At 46.6% G+C, this 24,740-nt stretch overlaps 1 pseudogene; it reads right to left on the reverse strand.

Annotated features, from left to right (window-relative positions):
- Window positions 1–5,186: 5,186 nt before the first annotated feature.
- The window catches only part of LOC128942657 (coiled-coil domain-containing protein 171-like), a 31,426-nt pseudogene continuing 11,872 nt past the window's right edge, over window positions 5,187–24,740 (reverse strand).

Genomic DNA, 24,740 nt, shown 5'->3' on the forward strand with positions numbered 1-24,740 from the left:
GCATTCTGGGGACGTCCAAGATTCAATACCTACAGTCTGTCTGAAACCGATTCAAACTACAGTAGTATGACCCCCGACGGAACCTATACTGTGTCTGGAAGCGACTCTGTCTTCACTTCGTCACCCAGCAGATCCTATAGTCTATCTGGAACCGACTCAGGCCTCCGTAGTCTGACACTCGGCAGAACCTATACTGTGTCTGGAAGCGGCTCAGCCTTCAGTACGTCACCCAGCCGATACTATGCTGCGTCTGAAGGCGACTCACCCAGCAGATACTATACTGCGTCTGGAAGCGACATATTTGGAGGTGTGTCATCCTGCAGAAACTTTACTGTCTCTGGAACCAACATTGCCTTTCCTTCCAACTACAAGCATTTCCATTCCATACATCTCCTTTCTTTTTAAAATTTACCATCTCTGAAGCAAATTCACTTTCTCTGAACAGACTCCATAGGGCCTCCCCAAGGAGCCAGTACACCTCGTGTTCCTACTCCTGCTATTGATTATAAGTCTGCTTGTGAAAACGTTATAGTGATTTGGATATGGGTTGAGAGCCCACATCCATGGGGAGAGATTGAGGTGATTGGGTGGGTGTGTGCATTTTGATTTTTTTCCTTTTATTACTTCTTTTAATTGCATGCTTGCTTGCTTTTTCCTTTTTTTAATAGCAAAATTGGTTTTCATTTATTTCTATTACAAACCATTCATATCCTGTAATAGGCTTTTTTTTTCAATCATAACCATTTGCAATCAGTGCATTTCCTTGGTTTGTAAATCCCATTTTTCCTCAAGAGATAATATTCAGCCTCGTGTTTCAGCCCTAGCAGCTCGTACACCTCCTGGTCATCCTGCTCCTTCTTTTAAGTCACTTTTTCAAGCAATTGTAGTCACTGGGATGTGGGTTCCTAGCTGCCATCTCCCTTCCTGCTGCACAGCTTCTGTAGGCCTATCCCGTAACACTTAATTATAAACACAATGGAGCTTTAAACCTCGTGCAAACAGAAATGTTATAATACTTTTTAAGATGTAGGCTAACACAGGGATTAAAATTAATACTGGAGGATTTTTTTTCCCTATGTGTCCTGTATTTGCTTAGATATTTGTTTTTTTAGTCTGGGTTTAGCTGCTTGGTTGGTTGGATTCTTTTTGGGTTTTCAAAGTGGTCCTTGTGGTTGGGTGGTGTTTTAGTTTTGATTTATTTTTTTAGTATTTCTTTTAATTACATTTCTTAAACTAAGTCCCTTCTCCTTTCTTTCTGTTTTAAACCATTAACATTTTTATAATAACTTTTCCTTTCAACCACAAGCATTTCAGGTCTTAGTGTTTACTTGTTTGTTAAAACTTACTTTTTTTCAACAGGTAATTTTCAGCCTTCAATTTCATCCCACGCAGCCAGTACACCTGCTACTCCTACTTCTCCTGATGGTAAGTCTGCTTTTCAAGAAATTATAGTCTCTTGGATGCGGGTTTCTAGGCAGCATCTCCCTTCATGCTGATCAGATCTTGTACGTAAATACAACAATACTTTATTTTAAACATAAGGAGCAATAAAACGAGTGCTAACAGAAATGTGAGATTTTTTAAAGAGAGAATGAGGATGGTGAAACCTAACACAGGGATTAAAATTACTTGTGTAATTTTTCTTTTGGTTCTTGACTGCATGAAAAATTTTTGTTTTCAGTTTGGATTTGGTTGGTTGGGTTCTTTGGTTTTGGGGAGTGGTTCCGCTGGGTGGTTTGGTGTTGGGGCTCTAATTTTTTTGTTTTAAAATTATCTCCGCCTTCAACTTTTTTTTTTTACTGAAGGCATTTCTTTTCTTTATGTGATAAATCATTGTAATAGCCTTCCCTTGCAAACATAACCATTTCAGTTTCATATATTTCCATAGTTTTAAAATTCACCTTCTCTGAAGTACATTTACTTTCTCTACACAGAATCATTTCAGCTTGTCTTCGTACCCCAAGGAACCATTTCACCTCGTACTCCTGATCCTAATGGTAAGTCTGCTTGTCAAGAAATTATAGTCATTTGGATGTAGGTTCCTTGCCAGCATCTTCCTTCATGCTGCACAACTTCTGAAGACAAATACAACAATACTTGATTGTAAACATAATGGAGCAATAACACTATCGCAGATATTTTGAAATAGTAATTTATTGCAACTATAGCCATTTCAAATCTGTGCATTTCTTTGCGTTTAAAAATGTACCTCCTCTGAAGTCATTTTATTTTCTCTGAACAGCCTCTTTTCAGTTTCCGGTTTCAGCCCAAGCTGCTCGTACACCTCCTGCACTAGCACAAGCTCATGATGGTAAGTCTGCTTGTCAAATAATTGTAGTCACTGGGATGTGAGTTCCTAGCCAGCATCTGCCTTTATGCTGCACAGCTTCTGCAGTCAAATACAACAATCCTTAATTGTAAACATAATGGAGCATTAAAACTATTGCTAACAGAAATATTCTGAGACATTTATCAGAAGAGAAAGGGGTGGTGAAAGCTAACACAGGGATTAAAATTACTGCCGTGATTCTCTCCATTGGTGCCCAATAGCTTGGCTATTTTTGGTTTGGGGTTCTTTTTTGGTTGGTTGCTTTTTATGATTTTTTTGGTTTTCCAGAGTAGCAGTAGTGTGTGGGTGGCTTTTTGACGTTTTGAATTTTTTTCTTACTTTTTTTTTTTTTTTTTGCCATATGCTTCTTCCTTTCATTATGTTACATACCATTAGCGTTTTTTAATCATATTCTCTTGCAAACACAACCATTTCAGTTCTGTGCTTTTCATTGCTTTTAAAAATTTACCTTCCCTGAAGTAAATGTATTATCTCTGAACAGATATATTTCAGGTGAGCTTTGGACCCAGAGCACCCCGTACACCTGCTACTTCTACTCCTGCTGGTAAGTCTTCTTTTTGAATGTTTTCTTTTCTAACTTAGTTTAATTACATTCTTTCTTTCATTCTTTCTTTTGTTCTTTCTTTCTTTTTAAGAGCCAAAGGCTTTTTCCTTTCTTTCTGTTATAAAACATTAACATTCAGAATAAGTTTGTTTCCTTGAATAAAAAACACAGCTTTGGAGTTAATATGATGAGAAATAAAAGATGTCTTTATGTGAATACTTGTAGCACTTCATTTAAAGTGCTATAGCAACTATTTACGGGCTAGGATACTTGTGCTAATGTCCTTTGTCTATTAAATATTTATATATAATAATCAGGTGCCATGTGTTTCAAAGAAGCATTTAAGGAGCAAACATCTAGAAGTACTTCACATACATGCCCTTGTAAGGAGCATTTAAGAGCAAACATTAATTCTCTCTCGATTTGTTTTTTATCCTTTTGTTTACTCTAGCACAGCGGAGAGTGCCTAGACACAGAGTCCACACTGTGTCTGGAACCAACGTACCCCCCTTTGTGCTACCAGCCAGACCCTACAGTGCATCTGACACCAACATCCCCTCCAGTGCGATGCCACGTCGAACAGGTTTTGGGTCATCAATGGAACCAGCCATCAACCTAATTCCAACCAGATCCAATATTGGGCCATCCATGGATGCATCGTCCCACACGAGACAAAACAGAGCTTTTACCATGCCCTCAAGCAACACGCCCTCCCACCTGACAGGAAACACAGCTGGTATTGGGTCTTCATCCTTCAGTTTCAGACCACGCAGAACCAGTTCTTTGCCTTCAGTAGCTCCTTTCAGGCGGGATGTGATACCCAGCACTAGAAGAAATAAGGAAATTTAATTATCAGATGTGAGAGAGTTCTTCATAGAAATACTAGCTTCTCTCCCGAAGAAAAACACTCCAGCAACACAAGATCTAAATAAAGTACAGTCTTACCTACTTTTGTATTGTGGTTCACTGTAGATATTTTTTGTAATTTCATATTGTTATGAAAATGTCATCCATATCTTCACATTTCTGTGTTTCTAATTAAAAAGCACTTCTTTATATAACTCTTTTTATTGCAGTTTTTAATTTTTATGTAGTATATTTTAAAATGTTATAAAACAACACCTTTTGGGTAATTTTCCCCATTACTAAAAAATAATAAATCCACAAGCCATTTTAGTCTCTGTCTCTCAAAGTTGTTTCATATCCGTGTATTCTAAACCAGGATTTCCATACTTTAATAGGATTGAGAGAGGTCCATGATATGTACACCAGTGACTCCTCTTGTGGAAAGTCATGGCCCTGTGTTTGGTTTGAAAAGGCAGGTGTCTGCTAAGAGAGGAAGGAGCCTCCCTTGAAATCAAAAATGCAAACTCCCTCTCTCTGAATTATCATTTTGAAATTAAGGGGCTCTCAGGCAAAGACATGGGAGTAGGAATAGTAGTTGTTTCTTAGGAAAATTAAAACACAAATGCACTAGTACAAAAACAAACTACTGACAGAGTCAGAATATGCCCTGACACTCTGTTGGTCAGGGTGTTGGTAGCAGTCCAAAAATGGACAGCATGGTGGCTGTAGCTTTCTTGGAATGGTGGATGTGGTTCTTTTGAAGCAGTGATCCTGTAGAAGGGTGTAGTCTTCCTCTGAAGGTTCAGCGGTCGTGTAGATGCGCTTGGTCTTCTTCTGGAAATCTAGTGAAAAAAAAGCTGCTCTTCTGGGAATCTAGTGGGAAAAGTGCCTCTTTCCTGTGAGTCAGCTCCCCCCACCCTTCTTGCTGCTTCTCCTACCCCGACCACGGCCTCCCCTGCCCCCACTGCGCCCGCCCCCACTGCAGCCACCTCTGCTGCGGCTCCCCCTACCCCTCCTCCCGTTCTCCCCCCGCTCCCGCCGCAGTCCTTCCCATCCCCGCCACCAGTCCCTCAATCCCAGCCCCCACCCCTGCTGCTGCCACCTGCACCCGGGCGGGTATCCCCATCCCATCCCTGCCTGCTGCACTGGCAGGTCTCCCTGCATGCCGGCACACCCCAGCCGCAGCACACCACGCTGTACCCGCGGCAGCCCAGACCAATCCCACCGGCCCCTCTCCCCCGCTTCTCCTTTACCCCCACCCCAGGCTTTCCAGCCGCCCACCCACCCTCAATGTCACCCGAACGGAACCTCAGAGACCCCCCACGGTACCACCCCACTTCCTCAAGCCTGTGCATGTCATTCTGCTGCCCTTCCAGCTCCACTGCTGGCTCCCTCTGGCCAAGCTCTTTTGTGCCTTCTCTCAGCCATAAAAACCCCTGCAAAATCTCACTCCAACGCGCCGTAAAAAGCATAGGCCACGGCCTGCTCGCTCTCATTCCTCCTCTAAGGACAGCAGTGGCAGTGACTCTGATTCTCATACAGAGGACATTGACCCATGGGCTCTCATTAAGATAGAAGCGACCAAGGCAGGAGACTGGCAGATGGCACAAAAAATTAACACCTTCTCCGTAGATTATAAAAAGGGAAAAAGAGAAGGAGCCACTAAGAGAAAAACATGGGAACCTAACTCAAAGAAGGAACTCACACAATTAAGAAATATAGCCAAAGTACATGGCAGAAGTTCACATATTTTTAGACATTTCCTAGAAGCTATGTTCTCAACACATATTTTAGTACCCCATGACATTAAAAATATTGCCCACTGACTCCTTGCCCCAGCAGAATATATGTTTTGGAAAAGGCATTGGAAAAGACAATTAAAAACATTATTAGATTCATATTCTACAAATGCTGGTAAGTCTGATTTCACCGTTGAACAGCTAGCTGAGGAAGGGGATTTACAGAAACCCTCTGACCAAGCTGACCCCTTACCTAAGGAAGCATTACACGATGTGGCACTTGCAGCAAAAACTTCCTTGCTTCTTACCCCAGATAACTCTATCCCTACCCAACACTTTTCTAATGTTAAACAAGGAGTAGATGAAAGCTTTATCAAATTTCTGGACAGAATTAAAGATGCTCTGAAAAAACAGCACAGAGGCAAGAAAGGGGCTGTTATGCAAGCTTGCCATGAGTAACCCAAATGAACAATGCAAAACAATTCTGAGGTCTCGACCCTTGGATACAGAACCTACCTATTACATGCCCTGTTCTAAAAGACTTTTACACTGTTTTCCCTCTCTCTGTGTTTTCACACTTGTTCAACAAGGTTTTCTTTCTAAGAATATTAATCACAATATCCCAAAAAATGGTTGTGTATTTGCTCCCTAAGTATTTACAAAGGAACAATTAAAAACCAAAAAATCTGTATACATGCTGGATGTAAAATGCAAATAAAAATAAACTTGAGAATTCTGCCAAAAAACCTTAAGAAAAAAACCCCATGTATCCTGTAAAACCCAGAGTATCCATCTACAGAATACAAAAATGGGCACGTTGTAGAAGACAAAATTTGTAAAATGATTCTGCACAGAATTCTATGCTTTCAAGCTTTTTGCCCTTCAGGGGCAGTGCCATTCTCTGAACTGGAATGCTCTGAGCATGTTCTGCTCACCACGGCAACTTTCTGCTCTCCCCTGGTACAGATCATCCTCCCAGCAAAGGGGGAGTGCAGCCACCACAACTCGCAGCACTTTCCCACACAGCAAGAACCTGAAGTACAGAGATGGCTTTCACCAGCTCCTGCGGGTTCTAATAGTGCCACCTCTCGGCTGCTGAAACCCTGAATTTCTGTGTCGCGATGTCTTAGTTTATTGACTTAAATCTTTTGTTATCTTGTGGTGTGTTCAAGTGTTCCCCGAGTAATTACACTTCGGTCTTCCCTGTGTTATGATCTCCTACCCAAATGGCCGTCAAGGAATCTCCTCCCTCCTCACCAGATTTTTCCCTGTCTGTCAAGACAACCCGGCCCCTTGGGCCCATCCATCAGCCCAAACCCTACCCTTTGTTCCAGAAAGTTCCCTGTCCCTCACCCCAAGATCCAATCCCCACCCCAACCCTGTCTCCTCCCCTTGTTCTGATTTGTTGTAGCCTTCAAAACCACACCATGAGAGTCGCTTATTGGTTACTATATGGTGTCCACCCCCTGTTTTGAAAGATTTTAAAAACCCGTGCACAGCAGGGATGGGAGTTGTTTTTAGTTTTGCTTGTTGTTTGCAATTCATTTCTATGTGCTTTTCTCCCGCCTTTTCTGATAAATCTGCTGTATTTTACACTGCAGAAGAGCTTCCTCTGTCTCCTTCACTTGGTCCTTGTTGGTGCTCTACAGGTCTCTACTGGTAGGCAATTAGCTTAGAGGTTCTGGCTCAGGCAAAACCCTAACCTAGCCAGTTCCCCATTCTTGCCACTGTCCTTGGAACATCACAGAGCTAGCCAGGGCTCTGGAGGGACAGCGACCCATGCCCTGGCATGTCACAGCCCCCAGAGCCACACCTGCCAGGCCACAAGCGCCAGCCCTGGTCCCCACTGCCAACCGCAGCAGCTCCTGGGCATCTTCACCCTGAGTGCAAAGTGCAAAGGCAGCCACAGGTGCCCCCCAGAGCGCTCTGGATCCAGGCTGCAGACACCCTAAAGCCAGCACTGAGAGGGACATGGATGGGGACTGCAGCTGCATCTCCCAGTGCTCACCAGCTCTGACTGCTTGCTCAGTGCACCCAAACCTCACCTGCAGCACCTTGAGCACATTTACTCTTCTTGTCTATTCTGGAACGTGATGTTGTCCCATCCTCTACCAGCGCTTTGCAGGGAGTGATCAGCTCCCAGCTGCTCTGCTACCCTGGCCTTACTTTCTGTTTCCTAGCAATGAATTTAATGGATACACTCATGAGTATCCCCACCCAGCATTTGTTTCTCAGGACCTCTTAGGCAAAAAAATTCCACTGATGACTAGTTTTTGCACAGAGGAGGAGGTGCTGACAAACATAAGGCACAAGCAGGGCTCGGGCATGAGAATTCCTGATCCACAGGATTCCACCCATTGGTGTTGCCAACTGCTTTGCTCGTATGTTCCACCCAGTTTGGGACAGAAGTTGCTGTTGCCAGGGTAGGAAAATTTGGAGAAATAAAGACGCAGAAGACAACCAAGAAATCCCAAGAGGAAAAATATTTAGAAACACAGAGCACAAAAGTTCCCGGAGATGGTTCAATAGAAAATGCCACCAGCAGTGAGCAGAGCCCAAGGCTGGTCACTGCCACCAGAGGGGCTCCTCAGTCCCTTGCTGGTTTATGTCTCATCTCTACTTGGCTCTCTCTGCCCCTTCAGCAGACACAGCCCTGCCTGGAAAGGGCTCCATGCTCTGGTGTTCCCAGCTTGCTCCAGGCTACATTTTTAGCAGCACTGAAAGAAGAGGTGAAACAATGCCGTTTTTTGTCCTGCTTGCAAACTCTTCTCCTTCAGTGCTATTGCCAGAGATCATCCTTCTGTCAGCTTGGCGCTGTGTCTGCTGCTGCAACCTTGTCCATGTCCCTTCCATCAGCTGCTGCATATCGGCGCTTGTTGTCCCACATGAACTGAGAAGAGCAAAGATTGAATTTTCTTGGTTTTTCCAACAGACACAACAAATCTAAGTCCAATAACTTGGTTGTTTGTTTCAGCCCTCCTTGTAGATAACTCTTTCCTGCTTTAATGCAAGAGGTTCTTTTCCTACATGGATGGAATGTTCTGTAATTGGCAGTTGTTTCAGGCTGTTAGGCACTATGGGAGTTTTCTGTTGTCTCTGATGGGGATTTGGTGAATTTTCCATTGGTCACTTGGTGGAGGCCCCATGGGATGAACTCAGCGGCCGACTCTGCTGTCCCCAGGGGATGCATTGGGACGCCAAGCCTCTCAGGGCTGGAATTCGGGGTTGGGCGGGCTCGGAGCGCGCGGGGCCTGGGCCCGTGAGGAGCTGCTGCTGGCGGTGGCTGTGCTCAGCCCGCTGTGCCGAGCAGCCGCGGCCATGGAGACACGGGCGGGAGCTGTGGCCGATGCCGGCAGGCGGCCCGGGCCGGCTCGCAGCTGCGAGGACGCCGGCAGCCTGTGCCCTGAGGCCGAGGCTGTGGCGGGCGCTTTGCGGGCAGGGCTTTTCCGAGGCGGCCGCAATGTGCTGCCTCCCGTGTGGGCCCGGCTGCGTCAGAGGCAGGCGGGAGCGCGGCGGGGCCGGCAGCGGCGGGCAGAGGCCGCAGAGAGCAGCAGCCCGGCCGGGCCCGCTGCGGAGCGGCACGGAGCTGCCGGACAGCCCTCGGCCGTGGCTGTGGGCACAGGGCAGGAGCAGAGGCAGGAGCCGCGGCAGGAGCCGGCCATAGCGGCAGCTCGCCGTGCCCGGGGCCGCAGCCGCAGCTCTCCCCTGCCGGCCACAGCAGCAGCCGGTCGCCTCCGAGGCTCCGGCGCTTCCCGAAGACGAGGGGCCCGGCCCCCAGCACGGCCTGGAGCCCCGCAGCTAGAGGAGCAGCCGGCGCCGCAAAGGGCAGCGCCGAGGGCGCAGGTTGAGGAGGAGGACATGAGGCTCGCTGTGGGCCGCGCTGGGGCAGCTCTGCCCTCTCGGCCTTCGCCTTGAGCCTTTTGCTTCTTTTCCAGGAGCCCTGATGCCCGTCCTTGGCAAAGGGCCCCCGCAGCCCTTTCCAGGCGTGCAAGAAAAGCTCTCTCAGTGACAGAATCACAGAGTCAGTGGCTTGGAAGACAGACACCTTCAAGATGATCGACTCCAAGCCATGTCCTAACAGCTCAACTAAAGCACGGCACTGAGTGACACATCCAGTCTTCTTTTAAAGGCTTGCAGGGATGGTGAGTCCACCAGCTCCCTGGAAGGGTCTGTCCCAGGAAGAACCAAGATAACACTGGGGCCTTCTACCCCCCAGCATTTGGAGCTCTGGAAGTTTGTCTTTCTGCTTAGGCAGAGGCCATAGAGAAGGGCTGGGAAAAGTAGTCACAACTAGAGTGCCCTATAGAGCTCTAAATAGATATGCAAAGAATACAGAAAACAGTAAAGAAAAAGGCATAACCCAAATGGCATCAGCAAAGTCTTGGGCATAAACACATAGATGCAGATGGTCTTCTCAGCCCTCTTTGTATTTCTGGGAACCAGAGGAATCCTGCTTTGAGCCTCTGGGGAGATGGGTTTGGGAGGTAAAAGTTCATTGCTTTTTTTTTCCTTGGGGCAGATCCTGTTCCTAGCATCAGCTGAGCCTCTCTCCAGCCTGATGCCTGTTCTGATTGTTGCAGCAAAACAATTGATGGCAGACAGAAGACACTGACACTTGCAGAGATGTGACTTTTTCCAATGCCAGCTGTGAGTGGGAGTCAGAAGACTCCAGAAAGCACAACTCCATTGGAAGATTGCCTTCCTTTTCATTCTGTAAAGAAGCTCTAGATCCACTTGCGAATTGTCAGTTATTTGTTAAGGATGGGAAGTTGTCTTTCATGATTTTTTTCCATGTGGTTTGGAAGTGGATAAGGCTCTCCTTCATTCACAAACTCCAGACCCAAGTGCCTTTGGAATATGGCCCACTGGGGAGTTTTTGCCCAGCCATGGTACTTGTGGATAGAAGAAAGCAAGGGCAATGGTATTTGCAGCCAAAACCCAGCAAAGCTTGGCTCAGCCAAAACATCCTGGGGAGAGAGAGGCCTCCAGCTTTTCCTAGAAATCAGCAGAGTTCCAGCCAAATGGTTTTAAGTGCACTCTCTTTGCCTGGATCAGAGCCTTGCTCAGCTGAAAAAGCAGAAAGATCAGCAAGGAGTTCCCAAAGGCCCATCACATTGTTTTGATTTTGCTCATCTTGTGTAAGTTTGGAACTAAACATGTGTTTGCCGTTGAGCTGATGAGAGGAAAAAAAACCCAAAAACCAAAAAACTAACAAAAAAAGCGCCAAACCCAAGAGGCTTATGACAGGGCCATGACATTCCACAAGAGGAATCACTGGTGTGCATTTCATGGACCTCTCTGAATCCTAGAAAAGTATTGTAGCCCTGATTTAAAATAGACCAGTATGAACCAACTTGGAGAGACAGAGACTGAAATGGCTTATAGGGTTTGTTTTAAAAGTGAGGAAAACTACCCAAAGGGTGTTGTTTTGGGACATTTTAAAATAATACTACTTCAGAATTACCAACTGCAATAAATCAAGAGGTAAAAAAAAAATGATTTGGTATAGGAATAATTAGAAACACAAAAAATGTGAAGATATGAATGCATGTTTTCATAAAAATCATGAAATTAAAGACAAATAGATGCCCTGAATTACAATAGAAAGGCAGGTAGAACTATACTTGAATTAGCTCTTTTTACATTGCTGGAATTTTTTTCCTTCTGAAGTGGAGCTAGTAGGGTATTGCTGAAGAAAAGTGACCCAGGCAGGATGGGGCAGCGTGCTATGCTCCCTGCAGAGGCTGCCAGGGGCTGCCCGAAGAGCGCCCTGCTGCAGCCAGAGCCCTCCTGGCCTGCGGCCTGGGAGCAAAGGGCCAGGGCAGCCACCTCCTCCTCGTCCTGACCCTGCCACTGCTCCTTGCTGCTGCTGCTGCTGCTGCTGCTGCTGCTGAGGGAAGGAGAACCAAAGGCTGTCGGTGGAGAACACCAGGCCATTGCTGCTGCAGTCTGTCCTGCCCTAACCCTGCCTTCAGCGCTGTGCAGAACCTGGACATCCTGGACAAGGAACAACAGCTGGCGTGTGCTTGTGGCTCCGAGGCTCCTGAGAGCTGATGTGTAACTGGGAAAAGCTGCCCCAGCCCTGACTCTGCCCCTGCAAGTTGTGGCAGCAGTGCAGACTGTCTCTGCACAACCATCTGCCGTGTCCTCGGTCCACTTGGTTTCCTTGCCTGCCCGGGGATGCCCACCCTCAGGGTGCCACATCTGCATGGCTACACTTCTGGGAACAAGTGAGCACAGCTTGGCCAGAAGAAGAGGTCAACTTCCCACAGTCACGTGGTGAGAGGTCAAGTACTTGTCTGTCACTGGACAGCACCAGGGCAGGCTCTTGCTTGGTATCAGTGGCTCTCTTGATTGTTTGTTCCTTGTCATACCTCTGTACACGTTGCAACCATGTCACCAGCTCACAGCGGGTGTCCCTGCACTGCCACCAGCATGATTTTTGGCGACCTGGCTACGACTCAAAGCAGCCCTACACCGCAAATCCCTGGAATGCTGCCCCTGACCAAGAATATACTGACCCAGCTTGACAGAGCCATCAGTTCTGAGAAGGATGTTGCCGCTCTTCACATCTTGGTGGCTCACGTAGTTTGAGGGCAGAAAATGCAGTCCTTGCAGGCACAAGAAGAGAAAACAGGAAGAGGAGGGCAAAAAAATGTGAGTTCATCACAACAGAAAGAAAACAAACTCTCTCAAAGATTTCCTCTCCAGGGGAATGGGGAGTATTGGCAGAACACAGTGCCATTGAGAGGAAGAGCTGGCTCACCCACTGCCAGTATCTTCCAGTTCAGTGAATTTCATGATGGGATTTTCCTTCTCTACTATTTTCTCAGAGGGAAACAAAATTCAAGATGCTGACTTTAAAGAAGAGATCCCAGCTTCCAGGACATATAAAAGGCAGCTCCACTATCTGGGGCTCTCCGCCGTTTGTGCTCAGCTGGGTAACAACCACCACAATAGCAACAGGACAGGCAGCCCTGCAGTGTAGATGGCTGGCACAGAGGCTAACAACTGATTTTATACAGTTGTTTGAAGAGTTCTCTTGACAGGAAACAAAGCACAGGTAGAAGCATCCCACGCTTGAGAGACAAGGAGATCTTCCTGGTCCTGTTCTTGATGCAGGCAAGACGTCGGCAGCATGGACATGTCTCTTGACAGTGCCTTCTGAGCATATTCACAAATTCTGAGCAGCACTGAGAGATGGGACCATCTATCCCCAGTGTGGGAACATGTTTGCAGCTGGCCTAACTTCACACTGGATAGACATTCCACCAGAAAAACACCTGGCCCATGACTGTGCAGGGGTATCTGCGGTTGGACTCCTTTGCTGCCAGTATGTTCTAGTTCGGTGTATATTGTCATGGGATTTTCCTGGTTCACCATTCTCCCTGAGGGAAACAAAATGCAAGATGCTGACTTTAAAGCAGAGATGCCAGCTTCCAGGAGATACAAAACGCAGCCCCACTCTTGGGGGCTCTCAGCCCTTTGTGCTCAGCTGGGTAACAACCACCACAACAGCAACAGGACGGGCAGCCCTGCAGTGCAGATGGCTGGCACAGAGACTGATTTTGTACAGTCCTTTGAGAAGTTCTCTTAACAGGAAACAAGAGCTGTTGTGGTGCTGTGCCCACACCTTTGTGGGCTGTTCTTCTTGTCCAGAAACTGTTCCAGAAAGAAGTAATTCTTCAAAGAAAGCTGTCATCTGCATTTCAACTACTATCTAATATGTGATAATTTTCATCTAACAGTCCAAAACCACTAAGGGCATAAAACCTGTTAAGAGCAAAACTGAAGATGATTAGATATTTTTGAGCTTAAAAAAATTCCATTTTACTAGCTAAGAACAGGAAGGACAATGGGCGCGACATCATCTAGCAGATACTCTTTGCTTGGTAGAACCCCCTGACAGGTTCTACCAACTAGGCTTCGGGTTGGGGAACCCACAGTGTCTCAGTAAGTCAATCACCAACAGCAAAAGGCTCAGGGGAATTTTGTGCTACTGAGAATATAGACAAAAGCTTTTTTCCCCCTGCCATAAAGTTACTTCTTCAGGGAAACAGACCTGCTAAACTTTGCATTGTATTTATTATAACATTCACCAACATCCATACAGAGTTTAAACTGCTATGTTTATATTTCATTAAAATTTTTATTGAATACCCTCATTCCCACTGACTTTATTCTATTAAGTGAAATCTTCTTTGAGGATATATAAATCAGATCAACATTTCCAGCAAATGGGAGAACCTGGATTGCTGAAGACCAAACTCTAATTTATACAGGATACCTCCTTCTACAAATCAAAAGATAACTCCAGTGGAAAAGAGATATTTCTAAATAAATCTGTCTTCTGGTTTAGTGACATTTACAAGGCAAGGTTTCTGGAAAATTCTGTTGAAAGTAAATCAATTTGATGCTTGTTTTCCAAAAGAACACAAATCAAAACATGTGTAGAAAGGAGAGTCTCTTTTAAGCAAGAGAGCCTCCAAGTCAAATGCACTTACTTGCTGAACTTCACTTAATTGGGTCTGCAGTCTGTGGGTTTTTTCAGCATCCTTTTGCATCTTGTTGAAAGCTCATCTGCATTCTTGAAGCTGCAGGTACAGTGAGCGGGACTCTACTTCTGCTGCATGAAGCCTTCGTGAAAATTCAAATATTTCTTGCTGCAAAGTTGCTATGTTTCTCTGTCAGCAAACAAAAACAAGTTGATGGGCTATAAAATCTGCTGTTTTAGCAATAAAATAAATAATATTTAAGACTCAAGAAAAAGAAGACAAAACATAATTTTTTCCTCCATCTCTAAAAGACATACACAAGGACAAAAGTTTGAAGCTGTCACCTACCAAGGGTAACTGCAAATTCTGTTTACAAGGAAGTACTATTTTCACCTAAGGTTTACTAGAAAAGATTATTAGGGAAAGAGTTTATCCTTTTATTTTGGTTAAAGGGAAGAAGGTTATCTTTACTGAAAGAAAGGATGGTAAACATGAGAAAGTAGAAAACAAGAATAAAAAGCAACCTTAACATTTACATCAAGCCAAAAGCAAATTTGTGCTTATAAGCTAATGCAGATCTGATAGAACTTAAAAAAAATCTTTTACTTGGATACACTAAACCTCCTCCAAAAATTCTTTCTCAATAAAAGAAAAGACCTATTCACACCCTAATGTGTGACAAATCAACTTCTGAGTGTCCATATAGTAGCACTTCACTCTCATGGACTCATCACCAGTCTGAAACAAAATAAATGCTGCTATCAAGGGAGCTTCAATGTTGCTGTAAACCTTCTGTTTCCATGAAGGAGGACTGCAAGTCTGCTTACTGTGCTGGGCAGTCTGTCATGCAATCCAGCTTCCAGGGCCTGGGCATTTAGTCTGCGGAGCCCACGAGCCAGCCTGTCTATCAGGGAGTCCCTCTCCAGGAAGGCTCTGCACCCACGAGTGTTCCCTTGAACTGTCTCCATCAGAACGCTCAGGTTGTCATCATTTTTGCAAAGCAGTTCCTGGCTGTGCCGATCAGCGAGTTACTAGAAAGCCACAGCTCTGAATCTTTAAGAAAAAAACAACAAAAAGGAAACATCAAGCAGGTTATTAGTTCCCATTTCTTATAATATCATGTTCGTCTTCACTTATACAAGATGGAACCTGTAAATATTTTGAAACACAGAATGCTGAATCTGAAACACTGTTCAAACTTTGCTTTTAAAGGATATGAATTCAATTTATTGAAAAGAGCATGATGAAAGAAGAAAGTGCCTGAAACTGAATCTAAACACACTTGATTCAATGTCAACTTTTATACCAATGTAGTGTTTAGGCTTCTGGAAAATGCATCACCTTGTCTTTCTCCTGCTATTTCCCTTTATTCACATAAATTATCCCTCTTCTACTATCCTTTTTTCTGTGACAAAAATGTGGGGACTCTAAAACTATAGGTTAATAAAGAACCAGGGGTGGCGGAAATGCAGATGAATCAAAGGGAACCTGTATCAGTTCTCACTGTAAATAAACTCCAGAAACAGCCCTCTGCTTCCATGGCCTCTATATACCGAAAGGATAAAATATCCTATCAGCTGTTTAAGAAAATTAATCTGTTCCAACAGTACAGAAATGTGATCATTCAGAGAATGTAGAAAAGGGTTATTATTTTAGCCTGCAGTAAAATTACTCTTTCAGGGAAACAGCCCCACTTAAATTTGTATTGACTAGCTCAGGACATAACTTCTAGTCAAAGGTGTCTATCATAAATATTCAGAAATATCTCTTCAGAGCTATCTAAACAGAATAGTTTAGATAAAATCATAAAAATGGAAATTATATGACCACTCTGACTTATTTATTTTTTAAATACATTTCTGCTACAACAATATACAGTTAAAATTACCTTGGTTGTTGAGAACACCCTCCAGATCTGAGATAGAATTGATCATTGCAGTATAGAGGTTAGAGCTACACAACCAGTTAATTGCTTCAATACAGTCAACTCCTTCCTCTCCAAAACCTGTAAAACAGAAGTGCAGCTAGCAGCATAAATAAATCACAAAAATATGGCACACTGCTGCCTCCAGCTCTTTAAGAAATTAACCAAAAATAAGCATATAAACAAGAAATTAGTCAGGACAATTTAGACTGTTTGAAGCATGCTTCCTGAATGACATTAAAAAAAAAAAAAAAGTAGATGAATCTTCTAATTTGGAAAACATTTTTAATACCATTTATCCTTGTAGAGAGAAATATAAACTGGTCTGGCAACAGAAAGGGGCAAATAGACATAATCTCTAAAGAAAATTTTGAAATCCTATGCTAATGTTTTACCTGAATCAGAAAGCAATTTTTGTGGGTTTTTAGGAAATAAATATTAAAAATTATTTTTAAAAAAAGAGGAAATACCTTTTCCAAAAAAAAGAAAAATCGATTAGGAACATTGCAAGATATTTACCACAGGGAAGATGCTGTAGCACCTAGTTCTGAAATCCATAACACAAATATCAAAAATATCAGATAATGTTGAGTTCATGAGCATAACTGAACTTTTACCTGCAATTCTTAACCTAAGACTAGGCATTTCCTCTTATAGTGAAATACATTCATCAAGCTATATAAAAAACATAAATCCATAAACAACATTTGTCAAAATGTCATTAAATATGTTTTTATGCCCCAACACTAAAAATAATATTCCTCTTTGTTATTCCCCAAACGTGCAATTTGATGTAACTCTTTAAAAACATTTCACTTACGTGTCACAGGATGCCTGCCTCTGGATTCTCCCAGACAAACTTGAATTCCAGGGCTTCCTCTGCATCCGTCTGACCAGACAAAAAAGGTACAAGAATATCGGGCCAGACCCCTCAGCCTGTTGGCAGCCAGAGCTACAATCACAGCTCTTCGGAACACATAAGCCAGCTTCTTGGCTCTTCTTTGCCTTGTCCTGACTTCGTCCTGGTTTCTTTCCATGACAGCAGGGAGAGCATAAAGGAGGCTGACGATCTTGTGGTTCAATAGTTGTTGCTGGTTCACCTGTTCCTGGAGAATGTCTCTTTGGCAAGACATGGCGCACAGTCGGCCGTAGAGAGAGCACAGGGCCCCTGATAGCAGTGCAGAGGCTGCCAGCAGGAATGAGCGTGCCTTGAAAGCATCTAATAATGAATTTTTCAAGGTATTGTTTTCCTGGGCCAGTTTGTCAGAGAGTTGTTCAAGGCCATAGAGGTTTTGCCTGTTTTTCTGCACCGTTTCTTCACATTCCTGTGACAGAAACAAACCAAACTATAATGGACGAAACATTAACTACATGGTTTTTACCTAGACAAGAATGAAAAGAAAATTTAGCTTTGCCATTCAAATGATGCATTAAAGGAGCAAAAGTCGTTAGTAATAATCGTGATGAAAGTGTCTCTTCTAGTAAGCAATTACAGAATAAGATGAATGAAACAAAAACAGTGGTAGGAGGGAAATTTACATGATAATCAATTGCAAATGGACTCTTGATTTCTGAAAACAATCCACCAACACCGTGACAGCTCACAGAAGGTCCAACACCACCTGTCTGCCCACAATTCAGTTTTATTAATTGCCTTAACAATACTAATAACATCCTCCAATTTCAGAGAAAACACTGCTGTACCGAGCAGAAAGCCAGTGTAAGTGAGAGGAAAAACATCAGGAAGTCTGGAACATGAAAGCTGACAGATTGAATTTTTCAGCATGCAGAGACTTCCAGTCCTGAAATCTGCATCAAATACAGCATTATTCTGTAAAGTAAGTTGCAGTAACTCACAAATAACAAGGGACATCTATTTCCTTTATTCACTATGCTTTTAATTGAAACAGGCGTGAAGGAGTGTGATGATATGCAGCGGTTCCGCGGCCGCTAATCCTGTGCCTGGCTAGCTGAGCGGGCGGCCAACAGCCCCACTACAGCGGGGGGTGTCAGTCCCGGTGGCAAGGCCCCAGGACTGGCAGCTTCAGGCACCCCTCGGCGGTGAAAGCCTCGGGCTGTGCCTGCAGGACGAGGTCTCGGAGGATAGCTGCGAGGCAGGGCGGAGTAAGCAAGAGCCGGACACTCTCTGGGGTAGAAACTGGTTTAATGTCCCAAGGGACGACCAGCAGGGATGACGAACTGGGGAGGACCAGCAGGGAGTGCCAAAGAAAATGAGCAGAACATGAGATTATAAAGGGGGGTGGTAACTGGGGGTGAACCAATCCGGGGAGGTCAGGGGAAGGGTTTAACACAACAGACCGGTGAAAAGAACCAATGGATACAGTGTAAAGGAGGGGCCCCGGGACCTCACTACTACATTGATAGTAGCCAATCACTACTCCCATTGTAGGGAACCTTCTAGAAGACAGGGAGTGGTGGGGAGTGATTGACTGGGTCCAGGGAGGAGAGAAAATGATACATATTTGGACATAGGAGGCGGGGGAGGCACGTAACAGGGGAATAACCATAGCAACCATGTAACTGACAGAAACCAAGGTGGGGAAAACTGGGAGGACAGAACCATCGTAACAAATGGGGGAGAAACAGAACAAGCCAACACATTACAACATCTCCCCGTTTTTTGTTAAATAAAATTGAAAAGAACAGAAATGTCTGTATATAAGATTTAAAAGGCTGGATTCTGGGGCTGGTCAGTCCATGAAATCTCTTCCTCTTCATACAGTTCCTGGTGCTATGGGGGTGGTGCAGGGAGCTCCTCTTCTTCTGCGGCTCCATCTGCCTCCGAAGGGTAGTCTCCCACCTCAGGGGACTTTCCTGCCTCCACCTGATTGACACTTGGTGCAGTGACTTTATTGATAAGTCTCTGGACCAGCCCACGAACCAGCAAAAAACAAGTCAAAAGTAAAAGCAAAACTAAAACAAACTTCAAAACAGACTCTAATATAGAGCTGGCCCAACTGCCCAAGCCCCAGCCCTTAAAAATGTCCCTCAGCCAATCTGATGTTTCTTGTTTTATCTGGTGGACTTTATCTTCCATCCTCAGGATGGTGTGTCTGACGTCCTCGGCTCGCGATGATAAATTCATGCAGCAGAGGCCCTCAAACTCCTCACATCGGTGGTGGTGGAGCAGCAACAGAAAGTCTATTGCCGCCCTGTTTTGGAGTGTCGCCTTCCTTGTTATTTCCTCGTCTGTAAGGAGGTCGTATATTGCAGCCGAGGTCAAATTGGCTTGCTTAACCACCCAACACTCTAGGCGGCCCAATTCACCTAGAGATTTCGCCACTGATACCCACGGCAATAAGATGGTAAAAGCGACGGTTTTGGAATGAGACCAATGAGTAATTTCGTCGTCACAGTCTTCGGGGAGATCTTTAAGATCCCTTTTAGACCTAGCCAATTCTGCTGTGACGTTTGTCCTTTTCCAATTCACAATGTGGGTCATGTTGGGGGTAAGCAGCATCAGCTTGCCAAATGTGCACGGCCCTCTGACCAGACCAGAGGGGATGCCTGCCCACGCTCGGTCGCCACAAATTAAAAAGACTCCCTTAGGAAGGGTATATGGGGTGCGACCAGTGGTGGTGGGGCCACTGATCTTCAAAACGGCCTTGCACCACTGGTAAGCTTGATACTCGATTTTATTTTGCTGCACCACTTCATTTCCCTTCTCTATGGGGGAAAGGGAATACTCAAATTGAAAACAAATTGAGGAGTTGGTCGAACCGAGTAGATGAAGTTCAGTGGGCTCGGAGGGTAAAGGATCCAGCCTCCCCACTCCGTCTCTCCAGGCGTTGCTAGAATCAAAACTAGGTAGGATAGTGAGGCTCCGGGCCAAAATAGGGGAAAGGGCTGGCTGAAAAGCGGAGGGGAACTCGCCTGGAGAGAAAGGGATCCCCACAAGGCAGGACGACATAGGGTCCTCTGCTGATCCGGCGTCGAGGCATATATGGTCTTGCCCCAACGCTTGAGCCAAGGTACGCCAGACGTTCACCCTTGGCTGAGGGACGATCCAGGCTGCCCATGGTGGTATGAAAGAGCAGATGATCGTGAAGAGCACACAAATGCTTGAGCGCTGACACGGTTGAGGGCTGAGCTGGGCCATGGTGTTGCGGAGTGGGCCAGGCAAATCAAGGACGAACTGAAAACGTAAAATAAACGTTGTTAAAACACAATTTCCTTAAACTGATGGTTCTGTCCCAAACAATAAGTTAAGCTCAGAGGAGGAGGAATCGGAAGTCGGGGAGGAAGGTCGGGAGTCGAAAACAACACAAAAAGGGGCACGAAACAAAGGAGGTGAGGAAGAGGATTCATCCGGAGGGAACCTGTCGAGGAGATAAAAATGGGAAGAGGTGGAAGGTTTCCTCCTCCGCCGCCAACATGCCTCTTGTACCTGCGGTACAGCCTCTGATGTCTTCGCCTGCTTGGGATGGAAGGGCTTGACCCATTTAGATGGAATCCATTTGGGTCCTGAGGGAGTGGACACGCAAGCGTATCCCCTCCCCCAGGTGACCAGGTCAAATGGCCCTTCCATCCGCCAAGTCTCCGGATCCCTTATGAGAACCGGAGGCCTGTCTTTCGGCTGCAGCTGTTGGTGACTGCCAAAATGCCGGACAACTGGAGGATTCAGGTTGTCGAAAGAGCAAGTGAGAAAATTGAGAGTGTACAATGCTCTCGACAACCGGACGTGGGGGGTTTCCACCTTCACTGCCGCATGTTGTTTCTCTAAGGTCTTCTTAAGGCTCTGGTGGGCCCTCTCCACAATGGCTTGGCCTGTCGGGGAATAGCGGATGCTGGTCTTGTGTTCTATTCCCCACTGCTGCAGGAAGCTCCGCAGTTCCTTGGAGGTGTACGCTGGGCCGTTATCAGTTTTTAAGGCCCTAGGGATGCCCAGGACAGCGAACGCCAGAAGCAGGTGCTTCTGGACATCCGCAGCCCTCTCACCTGTGTGGGCAGAGGCAAAGATAGCTCCCGAGAAGGTGTCAATGGAGACGTGGACGTAACACAACTTCCCAAAAGATGGGATGTGTGTCACGTCCGTCTGCCACACTTCACAGCTCGCCAAGCCCCGGGGGTTCACCCCAGATGCGATGGTGGGCATCTGATGGGCTTGGCATTGGGGACATGTGGCCACAATCGCCTTGGCCTGGTCCTGCGTAAGATGGAATTGCCTGACCAGACCTGGCGCATTCTGATGAAAACGCTGATGGCTGATCTTAGCCTGGCCGAACACATCTGGGAGCGGGCCCATCGTGACAGCAGCCGCGGCCAAAGAGTCAGCCCGACGGTTGCCCTCCGCGATGAACCCTGGCAGGTCGGTGTGCGATCTTACATGCATCACAAAGAAGGGGTGCTCTCGGCGGGAGACCAATTCAACTAATTTTGAGAGCAAGTTAAACAATTTTTGATTAGAGACCTCCTGCAGAACTGCCGATTCTGCTCTAGACACTACACCAGCTACGTATGCAGAATCTGTTACCAAATTGAAGGGACCCTGAAACCTCTCAAATGCTCGGACGACTGCGTCCAACTCAGCTACTTGTGGAGAAGCCTCCACCATGGCAACATCAGCCTCCCACCGCTGAGTCTGAGGATCCTTCCAAGTCATTACTGACTTATGGGATGCTCCGGATGCGTCAGTAAAAACTGTCAGAGCATCTAGAGGCTTCCTGCTCTGAATCCCTTTAATTGATAATTTAAATTCCGAATTAAAAAGTTTATGGGCCGACCGATCAACTGCAACGCGGCCAGTGTAGCTGTCTAAAGCAAATTGTAGCATTTTGTTAGTTTCAAGCAGTTCATTAAAGGTCTTCAATTTAAGTTGGCCCGAAACCAATTGAATTGGAAGATGGATGCATGCAAAATCACAGCCTGCCAGCTCCCTGATCCGAGATCTCGCTTTCCGGATCAGTTCGGCTATCAGCTCCTGTGGCCTTGTCATCCTTTTGGACCTGTGGTGGCTGAGGAACACCCACTCTATGATTAAGAGTGGGTCGCCCAGACCCTGGTCCTTTAGACTTTTGTCCCATTGATGGATCAAGCCGTGAAGATGTGGCAGTTTCCCCAAAACAATGAATTTGAAAGGCAGGCCCGGATGGTAGTGGTGGGCCTGCCTGGCCGAAATGATCTTTTGCACCTTCTCTAGGGCTACCCGAGCCTCTGGGGTGAGTTCCCTAGGAGAACTCAGCTCCTCTCCCCCTTTCAATAAATTGAAAAGAGGGGCTAGGTCTTCGGTTGGTATGCCTAGCCAAGGCCTCACCCAATTTAAAGACCCACACAGTTGATGGACATCCGCAAGGGTCTGGACTGAAGTCCTTATAGCCAATTTTTGCGGCACAATGGTCCGCTTCGTAATTTCAAGGCCCAGGTATTTCCAAGGCGGCATCCTTTGAATTTTGTCTGCTTGGAGCTCGAACCCTGCAGCAACCAACACACTGGTTGTCAGGTCAAGCGCATGGGCAAGTAGATCATCTGTTGGGGCGCAGACGAGGATGTCATCCATATAATGGTGTAACAGGACGACATCCCCGAGGGCTGTACGGACAGGAGACAGCAGCGAAGCGACGTACCACTGGCAGATGACAGGGCTGTTCTTCATTCCTTGTGGAAGAACACACCAGTGGTAGCGCTTGGCCGGGGACTCACGGTTGATGGAAGGAACCGTGAACGCAAAACGCGGGGCGTCATCAGGATGTAGGGGAATTTGAAAGAAACAGTCTTTTATATCGATAATAGCCAGATTCCAATTTTTTGGGAGCATTGTAGGGGATGGCATCCCTGGTTGGAGAGGACCCATATCAACTATTAGCTCATTAATTTGGCGGAGGTCGGTCAGGAGCCGCCACTTATCTTTGTTGGGCTTTTTGATTACGAACACTGGGGAGTTCCAAGGTGACATGGTCTCCACTAGGTTGCCCTTGAGTAACTGCTCCTGCACGAGCTCGTTGAGCGCCTTCAATTTTTGCTTGTTAAGTGGCCACTGCACTACCTGTACTGGCTCATCAGATCGCCAATCCAGCTTCCAGGTAGGGCGCTCCTCAGTGGCCACTGCCCGAAAAACCTGGGGAGCCTTTGGAAGGTCAATTCTGGCTCCCCACTGGGCTAGCAGGTCCCTTCCCCACAGGGGCTCGGTGTAATCTAAAACGAATGGGCGTACTGAAGCCAATTGCCCATCCGGCCCCATAATTTGTACAACGCTCTTCGATTGTTTCGCCAATTTTAAACCCCCTACACCTTGGATGTGTCCGGCTGCGTTTTGCAAATCCCAATGTGACGACCAATCCCGAGAGGGAATGATCGTCACATCCGCTCCTGTGTCCAGTAATCCCCGCACGATCTTGCGGTCAGCACCCAGGGACAATTGACAGGTCAACCTGGGCTTTTCTCTCCCCACAACCTGTGCCCAAGCAACCGTTGGAGGCGAGGACTCCCTAGATGGTGGAGAGTCCTGTGCCTCCTCCGGCACCGGGATGGCTTGGGCGATGACCTGGCCCTTGGGGAGAGAAAGCGGGGGCCGGACGCAGTACAGCCCTACAGCGAATCGGTCCCGGTCGGTTGACACCAGCCCCGGGACTATATGTAAATCAAATGGAGTGTATTTTGTGTCTCCAACAATGATCCACCTGCTGCGTCCAAGTCTCCTCCAGTTGCCGGGATGTAGAACGTCGGCAGTCACTAGGTGGAAGTCTGTGTCTGCTAGATGGATGTTGCAGGTCAGCTGCAGCCTGTAGGGAGAAAACGAGGAAATGGTTGTCAATGCAGGCTGAGGCTGTAGCCAACAAGTACAGTATGTCAAATCCGGATAAGAAATGTCCTGTCCAATAGAGGCATGTGGCGGGCCTTTCCCTGTTCCCTCCTCCCTGCTAGGTGTTAACTTGCCCGCCTTATTTATGTCTTTGCGCAGGGAGGGGCTGCGCTCACTTTCTAGTTTTTTTGTTTCCCCTCCTGCTTTTCAGCAGGGCACTCCTTCCTCCGGTAGGTTAAAAATTCCTCCCTCAGAGGGCAGTCAGGCATCCAGTGCCCAGTTTTCCCGCATAAATGACACGGGTGGGTGCCTGGATGCCTTCTGGTTCCTCCTGGAGTTGATGATCCGGCCGCCGCCGCACTGAAATCCTCCCCGTCGGCGCTGGAGGTCGACGCGAACGCCACCGAGGTCCGCTTGCTTTTGTTCCTTAGGTCAGGCGCTCCTGGCAGTGGGACCTTTCGCGCCACGACCTCCATCATCATCTCGACAGAAGGCCGCGGGCTACGGGGGAGGGATCGGATGGCTCTTCGGCAATCAGAATTGGCGTTCTTGAATGCCATCCGCCGTAATAGGTTTTCCCTTTTGCCCTCCTCCGAGGCTTGTGTCTCCACGTACCTATAGAGTCTCTCTAAGAAACGCAGATATGGTTCTTGAGACCCTTGCTGAGGCTCTTCCTCATCCTCCTGGGAAAAGACTGCGGGGAGTTTAAAGAAAGCTCTCTCCGCAGCCCGACAGGATTCGGTAATGTGGTCGGGGAAGAGCACTCGCGCCTGAGTCGCCCCACCAGCCCATGCCCCTGTACCCACCACATGGTTCGTGGATATCAATTGGCCCTCTGTGTCATGAGCGGTCGCTTGGTTCTCCCAGAGAACTGGGAGAACTTCCGCGACCTCTCTCCCCCACTCTACCGCCCAGGCCCTAAACTCCATAGGACCTAAAAGGCTGGAGAAGAGCGCCCTCAGGTCAGCGGGGACCAGATCTCCCGGTGCAAGGGCCGAGCAGAGGAGCCCCCGGAAATACTCTGATTCCCGGGAATACTCTCTCTGGGCCTTGCACAGATCCTTGATCCGATCTTGTGATATT

The sequence above is a fragment of the Melozone crissalis genome, unplaced genomic scaffold (assembly GCF_028551555.1).
Source record: "Melozone crissalis strain CALT ecotype California unplaced genomic scaffold, PUWL_Pcris_2 ptg000005l_1, whole genome shotgun sequence".
NCBI lineage: Eukaryota > Metazoa > Chordata > Aves > Passeriformes > Passerellidae > Melozone > Melozone crissalis.